Below are 8,373 nucleotides of genomic sequence, written 5' to 3' on the forward strand. Positions count from 1 at the left end.
AATGTATATATTATTTGAAATAATATTGAAATTTTATTGTTTTTGGGAATACTAAGATTCTTATTTATTATAAAATTTCGTTCAAATATGAGGTGTTCAAGAATATATTTTCTATTTTTCTTTTTATGCTATTAATATTATGGATTGAAAAATACAATCCAGTAATATACCATGTGCTTAAATTCTTTTAATTGACTAAAAGAATAAGCAACTAATTTAGCATAGTCTTACAACCCTCAACCATATGTAGTCCAAGCAGCACTTTAAAATTAATTAATTAATTGGATTGCAATATGCGTTAAAATGTCGATGTTCATGTGTCCTGAAGTTCACACGACGACGCACAGTTAGCTGCGTTCTTCATCGACCCATGAGCCGAGTGATCCACCGCTTAGAGTGATAATTTTTTGTTTATTTTAATTTAACGTCAAGAGTTTTTAATTTATTGAAAGAATAACATTGCGTTTTCGTATATTATATAAATTATTTTAAAACATATTTCAATAAATTGTAATTTTCATCCCAAAAATTTACAAGTTGCGCATGTCTTAGTCCAACAAAAACAGTAATTCCTTTTTTATTACATTTTATTTAATTTCTATAAATTTTTAAGGAATTACACGTTAATGAGAACAAATTAACTTATCATTTATATTATTTTTATAAATAATAAGTACAACTATATATGTTTAAAGGTTTGTTGCGTTCAAATACAATGTATGCGATATAATTTTCATTATACTACAATACAAGGAGTAAAAAAAAGAAAAAAAGAAAAACATTCAAATAAATGAATGAAAAGAAAGAAAAGAAAATAATTTTTCTTTTTTATTCTTTTTTTGTTTGTTTGTTTTTTTGTTTTTTTTTTATAATATTTACGGATAGGAACACAATAATGATCCTTCCGCAGGTTCACCTACGGAAACCTTGTTACGACTTTTACTTCCTCTAAATAATCAAGTTCGGTCAACTTTTGCGAAACAACCGTGAAACAAAAGGCGTCACAGTGATCACGTCCGGAGACCTCACTAAATAATTCAATCGGTAGTAGCGACGGGCGGTGTGTACAAAGGGCAGGGACGTAATCAATGCGAGTTAATGACTCACACTTACTGGGAATTCCAAGTTCATGTGAACAGTTTCAGTTCACAATCCCAATCATGAAAGTGGTTCAGCGGTTTACCCGGACCTCTCGGTCTAGGAAATACACGTTGATACTTTCATTGTAGCCCGCGTGCAGCCCAGGACATCTAAGGGCATCACAGACCTGTTATTGCTCAATCTCGTTACTGCTAGCAATTTGTCCATTTAAGAAGCTAGTGTCCTTATAATGGGACAAACCAACAGGTACGGCTCCACTTATATAAACACATTCAAACACTTGCACATTCAAGATGAACTCATGAATGAAGTCTATATAAGCTTCAACACCATAATCCTGAAAGCATCTATTTAATATATTTGAGTCTCGTTCGTTATCGGAATTAACCAGACAAATCACTCCACGAACTAAGAACGGCCATGCACCACCACCCATAGATTCGAGAAAGAGCTATCAATCTGTCTTACACGCTTATGTTCGGACCTGGTAAGTTTTCCCGTGTTGAGTCAAATTAAGCCGCAGGCTCCACACCTGGTGGTGCCCTTCCGTCAATTCCTTTAAGTTTCAGCTTTGCAATCATACTTCCCCCGGAGCCCAAAAGCTTTAGTTTCCCGGGAAGCGACTGAGAGAGCCATAGTAGTAGCTACGCCCAATTGCTAGCTGGCATCGTTTATGGTTAGAACTAGGGCGGTATCTGATCGCCTTCGAACATCTAACTTTCGTTCTTGATTAATGAAAACATCTTTGGCAAATGCTTTCGCTTAAGTTAGTCTTACGACGGTCCAAGAATTTCACCTCTCGCGTCGTAATACTAATGCCCCCAAACTGCTTCTATTAATCATTACCTCTTGATCTAAAAACCAATGAAAGTAGAACAGAGGTCTTATTTCATTATTCCATGTAGAGACCAAGGTGGTAATCTGGTAACCGATGTCCAGGGCATACTGGGATTATGGAGGGAACACTTCTCCGACCTGCTGAATGGCAGTGAGAGTACAACACCAGGAGATGGCGAACCCGATCCCCCAATCGATGACGATGGAACAGATGTTCCATTACCCGACCATGAAGAAATTCGAATAGCAATTACCCGCTTGAAGAACAACAAAGCAGCGGGGGCCGATAGATTACCGGCAGAACTATTCAAATACGGCGGCGAAGAACTGATAAGGTGCATGCATCAGCTTCTTTGCAGAATATGGTCGGAAGAAAGCATGCCTGACGATTGGAATCTCAGTGTGCTCTGCCCAATCCATAAAAAGGGAGATCCCACAATCTGCGCCAATTACCGTGGGATCAGCCTCCTAAATATCGCATACAAGGTTCTATCGAGCGTATTGTGTGAAAGACTAAAGCCCACCGTCAACAAACTGATTGGACCTTATCAGTGTGGCTTTAGACCTGGAAAATCGACAACTGACCAGATATTCACCATGCGCCAAATCTTGGAAAAGACCCGAGAAAAGAGGATCGACACACACCACCTTTTTGTCGATTTTAAAGCTGCTTTCGACAGCACGAAAAGGAGTTGCCTTTACGCCGCGATGTCTGAATTTGGTATCCCCGCAAAACTAATACGGCTGTGTAAATTGACGTTGAGCAACACCAAAAGCTCCGTCATGATTGGGAAGGACCTCTCCGAGCCGTTCGATACCAAACGAGGTTTCAGACAAGGTGACTCACTATCGTGCGACTTCTTTAACCTGATGCTGGAAAAAATTATAAGAGCTGCAGAGCTAAACCGAGAAGGTACAATCTTCTACAAGAGTGTACAGCTCCTGGCGTACGCCGATGATATTGATATCATCGGAAGCAACAACCGCGCCGTTTGTTCTGCTTTTTCCCGCATGGATAAGGAGGCGAAGCGAATGAGTCTGGAGGTGAATGAGGACAAGACGAAATATCTCCTGTCATCAAACAAACAGTCGGCGCATTCGCGTCTTGGCTCCCACGTCACTGTTGACAGTCATAACTTCGAGGTCGTAGATAATTTCGTATACCTGGGAACCAGCATCAACAACACGAACAATGTCAGCCTCGAAATCCAGCGCAGAATAACTCTTGCCAACAGGTGCTACTTTGGACTGAGTAGGCAATTGAACAGTAAAGTCCTCTCTCGAAGAACCAAAATCAAGCTCTACAAGTCGCTTATCATTCCCGTCCTGCTTTACGGTGCAGAAGCTTGGACGATGTCAACATCAGATGAGACGACACTAGGAGTTTTCGAGAGGAAAATTTTGCGCAAGATTTATGGTCCTCAGAACATTGGCAACGGCGAATACCGCAGACGATGGAACGATGAGCTGTACGAGTTATACGACGACATTGACATAGTTCAGCGAATAAAAAGACAGCGGCTACGCTGGCTAGGTCATGTTGTCCGAATGGACGAAAACACTCCAGCCCTGAAAGTGTTCGATGCAGTACCCGCCGGAGGAAGCCGAGGAAGGGGAAGGCCTCCACTCCGTTGGAGGGACCAGGAGAGCGACCTGGTTACACTTGGGATCTCCAACTGGCGCCGAACTGCAAAGGAGAGAGACAGGTGGCGCACTATCGTCGATTCGGCTATAACCGGCTAAACGGTTGCAACGCCAATCACATACATACATGCACAAAATATTCAGCCATTTGGAGCCTGCTTTAAGCACTCTAATTTGTTCAAAGTAATTGTACCGGCCCACAACAACACTCGATGAAGAGCACTGAAGCAGATTTAAATAGGAGGAATATATAAAAAATACATTGTATTAATTACATATAAGAACTCCACCGGTAATACGCTTGCATACATAAGGTAATGTACATACCACAATTATAGCTGTACTACCCGTATGAAGCACAAATTCAACTACGAACGTTTTAACCGCAACAACTTTAATATACGCAATTGGAGCTGGAATTACTGCGGCTGCTGGCACCAGACTTGCCCTCCAATAGGTCCTTGTTAAAGGATTTAAAGTGTACTCATTCCAATTACAGGGCCTCGGATATGAGTCCTGTATTGTTATTTTTCGTCACTACCTCCCCGAACTGGGAGTGGGTAATTTACGCGCCTGCTGCCTTCCTTAGATGTGGTAGCCGTTTCTCAGGCTCCCTCTCCGGAATTGAACCCTGATACCCCATTACCCGTTGCAACCATGGTAGTCCTAGATACTACCATCAAAAGTTGATAGGGCAGACATTTGAAAGATCTCTCGTCGGTACGAGACCATACGATCTGCAAGTTATCTAGAGTTCAACCAATATAACGATCTTACGATCGCTTGGTTTTAGCCTAATAAAAGCACACGTTCCAAAAGGTCCGTGTTTATTTTGCATGTATTAGCTCTAGAATTACCACAGTTATCCAAGTAACTGTTAACGATCTATGGAACCATAACTGATATGAGCCTTTTGCGGTTTCACTTTTAATTTGTTTGTACTTAGACATGCATGGCTTAATCTTTGAGACAAGCATATAACTACTGGCAGGATCAACCAGAATAATATTTTTTATTCATTTATATAACACTTTTTATACTATATAAATTTTTATAATGATATTTTCAATATTTGAAAATTAAGTACACGACATATACAAAATGCAAAGAAGAACGAAATCGCGACAATAAATAATTATGAAATTTCTTCTACTATGATCGATTAAAAAATTTACTTCATTTCATTTAAATTTCATATTATTGTATTATTTATTGCGGTCTTATTCGGACTTTGAGATTGTATCTTATCGTGAGAAAGAATTTTCGTTCTCTATACATATATAATATAATTATTAATGTAAGGACGATGTTTCTTCTTGTATTTGTTAAACTTTCAAATAATATCATTTTTTATACATTTTACTTTATTTCAATGCATATAGTGTATATATCTTTTTTTAAGAGTATATACGTTTTTCTTTTGATTTGAAATTAATAATTTCAATTCAATTATTTTTCATTTTATTTCATATATGATATGAAAGTATTCGAGCGTAATAATATAAATATTTAACTTTATTGAATTTTATTCTTTACCCACATATATTTTAGGTGAATAGAAGAACAAACCCCAAAACAAGTTAAATAAAAAAAAAACAACTACATTATGTTAGGTATAGAAGAATAATCTCAATTAATAACATTTTATTATTAACAAAATTATTTCTATTTAAACCAACTGTAGCAAACCAGGAATAAATTTTTTTGCTCTCATTTATATATTACACTTAAATACTTTTATATTTATATGAAAAAAATTTTCATATAAGTACTAAGTATGCAATTTCATACAAGTATTAAAATTTTCATACAAGTACTAATGTCAAAGTTTCATACAACATATATGTTTTCTGCCACGTACACCTCACCAACCCGAAATCGTATGGAAAAAATCTTTTTAACCATATAAAAGTTTTAAATTCATATATTCACAAGTAATTTATGTCATGTTCTACGAGCATTATGCTTATAAGAAATATTACAACATCAAAAATAGCTTAACATTTATTTTTTTTTTAAATTTTTTGTACTTATATGAAAATTATTTAGTTGTATGATATCATACACTTAGTACTTATATGAAAATTAGTATCTATATGAAAATTAATTAGTATTTATATGAAATTTATTAAGTATTTATATGAAAATTAATTAGTATTTATATGAAAATTAATTACTTGTATGAATTCATACAATTAGTATTTATATGAAAATTAATTAGTACTTATATGAAAATTGTTTACTTGTATGAATTCATAAACTTAGTACCTATATAAAAATTATTTAGCATTTATATGAAAATTTTTTACTTGTATGAATTCATAAACTTAGTATCTATATGAAAATTATTTAGTATTTCTATGAAAATTTTTTACTTGTATGAATTCATAAACTTAGTACCTATATGAAAATTATTTAGTATTTATATGAAAATTATTTAGTATTTATATGAAAATTTTTAACTTGTATGAATTCATAAACTTAGTATCTATATGAAAATTTTAGTATTTATATGAAAATTTTTTACTTGTATGAATTCATAAACTTAGTATCTATATGAAAATTATTTAGTATTTATATGAAAATTTTTTACTTGTATGAATTCATAAACTTAGTATCTATATGAAAATTATTTAGTATTTATATGAAAATTATTTACTTGTATGAATTCATAAACTTAGTACCTATATGAAAATTATTTAGTATCTATATGAAAATTATTTAGTATTTATATTAACATTTTTAACTTGTATGAATTCATAAACTTAGTATGTATATGAAAATTATTTAGTATTTATATGAAAATTTTTTACTTGTATGAATTCATAAACTTAGTATCTATATAAAAATTAATAAGTATTTATATGAAAATTATTTACTTGTATGAATTCATAAACTTAGTATCTATATGAAAATTATTTAGCATTTATATGAAAATTGTTTAGTATTTATATGAAAATTATTTAGTATTTATATGAAAATTTTTAACTTGTATGAATTTATAAACTTAGTATCTATATGAAAATTATTTAGTATTTATATGAAAATTTTTTACTTGTATGAATTCATAAACTTAGTACCTATATGAAAATTATTTAGTATCTATATGAAAATTATTTAGTATTTATATGAAAATTATTTAGTATTTATATGAAAATTTTTAACTTGTATGAATTCATAAACTTAGTATCTACATGAAAATTATTTAGTATTTATATGAAAATTTTTTACTTGTATGAATTCATAAACTTAGTATCTATATGAAAATTATTTAGTATATATATGAAAATTTTTTACTTGTACGAATTCATAAACTTAGTAGGTATATGAAAATTATTTAGTATCTAAACGAAAATTATTTAGTATTTATATGAAAATTATTTACTTGTATGAATTCATACAATAAGTATTGATATGAAAATTATTTACTTGTATGAATTCATACAATTAGTATTTATATGAAAATTAATTAGTACTTATATGCAAATATATCACCATGTGGTTTCGGCTCTTCGCAGATAGGGACAGTTGTGGATTTGTTTTAACGTATGTACCTGCCTGTGAAGGCCTTACCATACGTGTATTCAAAAACGCAAATGGATTAATACAATGCGTCAATCAGCGCCCTGTATTGTAGCTATGCACACTTCCAGTACCAATTGGCGTGTGGTATGGACACACTTATGCCACCTTGGTAGGGCCGAGGCCCATCTAAAACCTCTGCCGTACTTTGGGTCCGGCACCCGGTTGGTTGCAACTCCACACCGAAAAGCCAAAGGCCCTCTGCCTGCATTTAGGTTTAGAAACCACAGCCACCACGATACTCCCCGAAGGGCCGTAACCCAACGAGCAGGCGGAAACCGAAGCCTCCTGGGCTCCTGCTCCCCGTGGCACCGAGTTTAAGTCTCTGGTAAGACTTTGTAGCCGAAGCTACTTCCAGTTGAGCCTTTCCATACTGCTCTGCACTGGTAGGCAATTGTGGCTTAAACACAATTGCCCTTTTTGAAAGGAGTGACCAATTCCTTTTTGGAAAAAGCTAAATCAAAAAGATAACATAATTCCGTTCAAGCCATGAAATATATTATCTAGCACGCATAGATAACAGCCTGAGTATCAGCCATTAGCATCAGCCTGTTACCTATTTGTGCATGTTTGGATTTTAGTCGCCTCTTACGACAGGCATGCCTTACCTCGGGCATATTCTTTACCCAAACCCGCAGGGTAAATTAGAGGGACAGTTGGAATCTCCTTAATTCCTTCATGCGCGTCACTAATACGATGACGATGCATTTGGCTACGTAAATATAATCATTTTTATTTCCGCCGTTTAACCAAACATAGTTTTTATATTATACAATATACCATTATATTAATTTTTGTATATTTCAATTGCTTTTCAGTATATTGTAAAAGTCGTTTGATAACTTTGCGTTCAAAGCTGTATCTTTATGTTAAGATTCTCTCTAACAACTATACAATATACCATTATATATTAATTTTTGTATATTTCACAATTGTTTTTCAGTATATTGTAATAGTCGTTTGATAACAATCTATAATACTACCTTATGTTCTCAATGAATATTTAGAAATAAAGTACTTTGCGTTCAAAAATCTGTATCTTTATGTTAAGATTCTCTCTAACAACTATACAATATACCATTATATATTAATTTTTGTATATTTCACAATTGTTTTTCAGTATATTGTAATAGTCGTTTGATAACAATCTATAACACTACCTAATGTTCTCAATGAATATTGAGAAATAAAGTACTTTGCGTTCCAAAA

General features: G+C 33.6%; 1 pseudogene; it reads right to left on the bottom strand.

The window, feature by feature from the left end:
* Positions 1–230: 230 nt before the first annotated feature.
* LOC128923243 (5.8S ribosomal RNA) lies at positions 231–399 on the bottom strand (annotated as a pseudogene).
* Between the last annotated feature and the right edge of the window lie 7,974 nt (positions 400–8,373).

This window comes from Zeugodacus cucurbitae, chromosome X (assembly GCF_028554725.1).
Source record: "Zeugodacus cucurbitae isolate PBARC_wt_2022May chromosome X, idZeuCucr1.2, whole genome shotgun sequence".
Lineage (NCBI taxonomy): Eukaryota > Metazoa > Arthropoda > Insecta > Diptera > Tephritidae > Zeugodacus > Zeugodacus cucurbitae.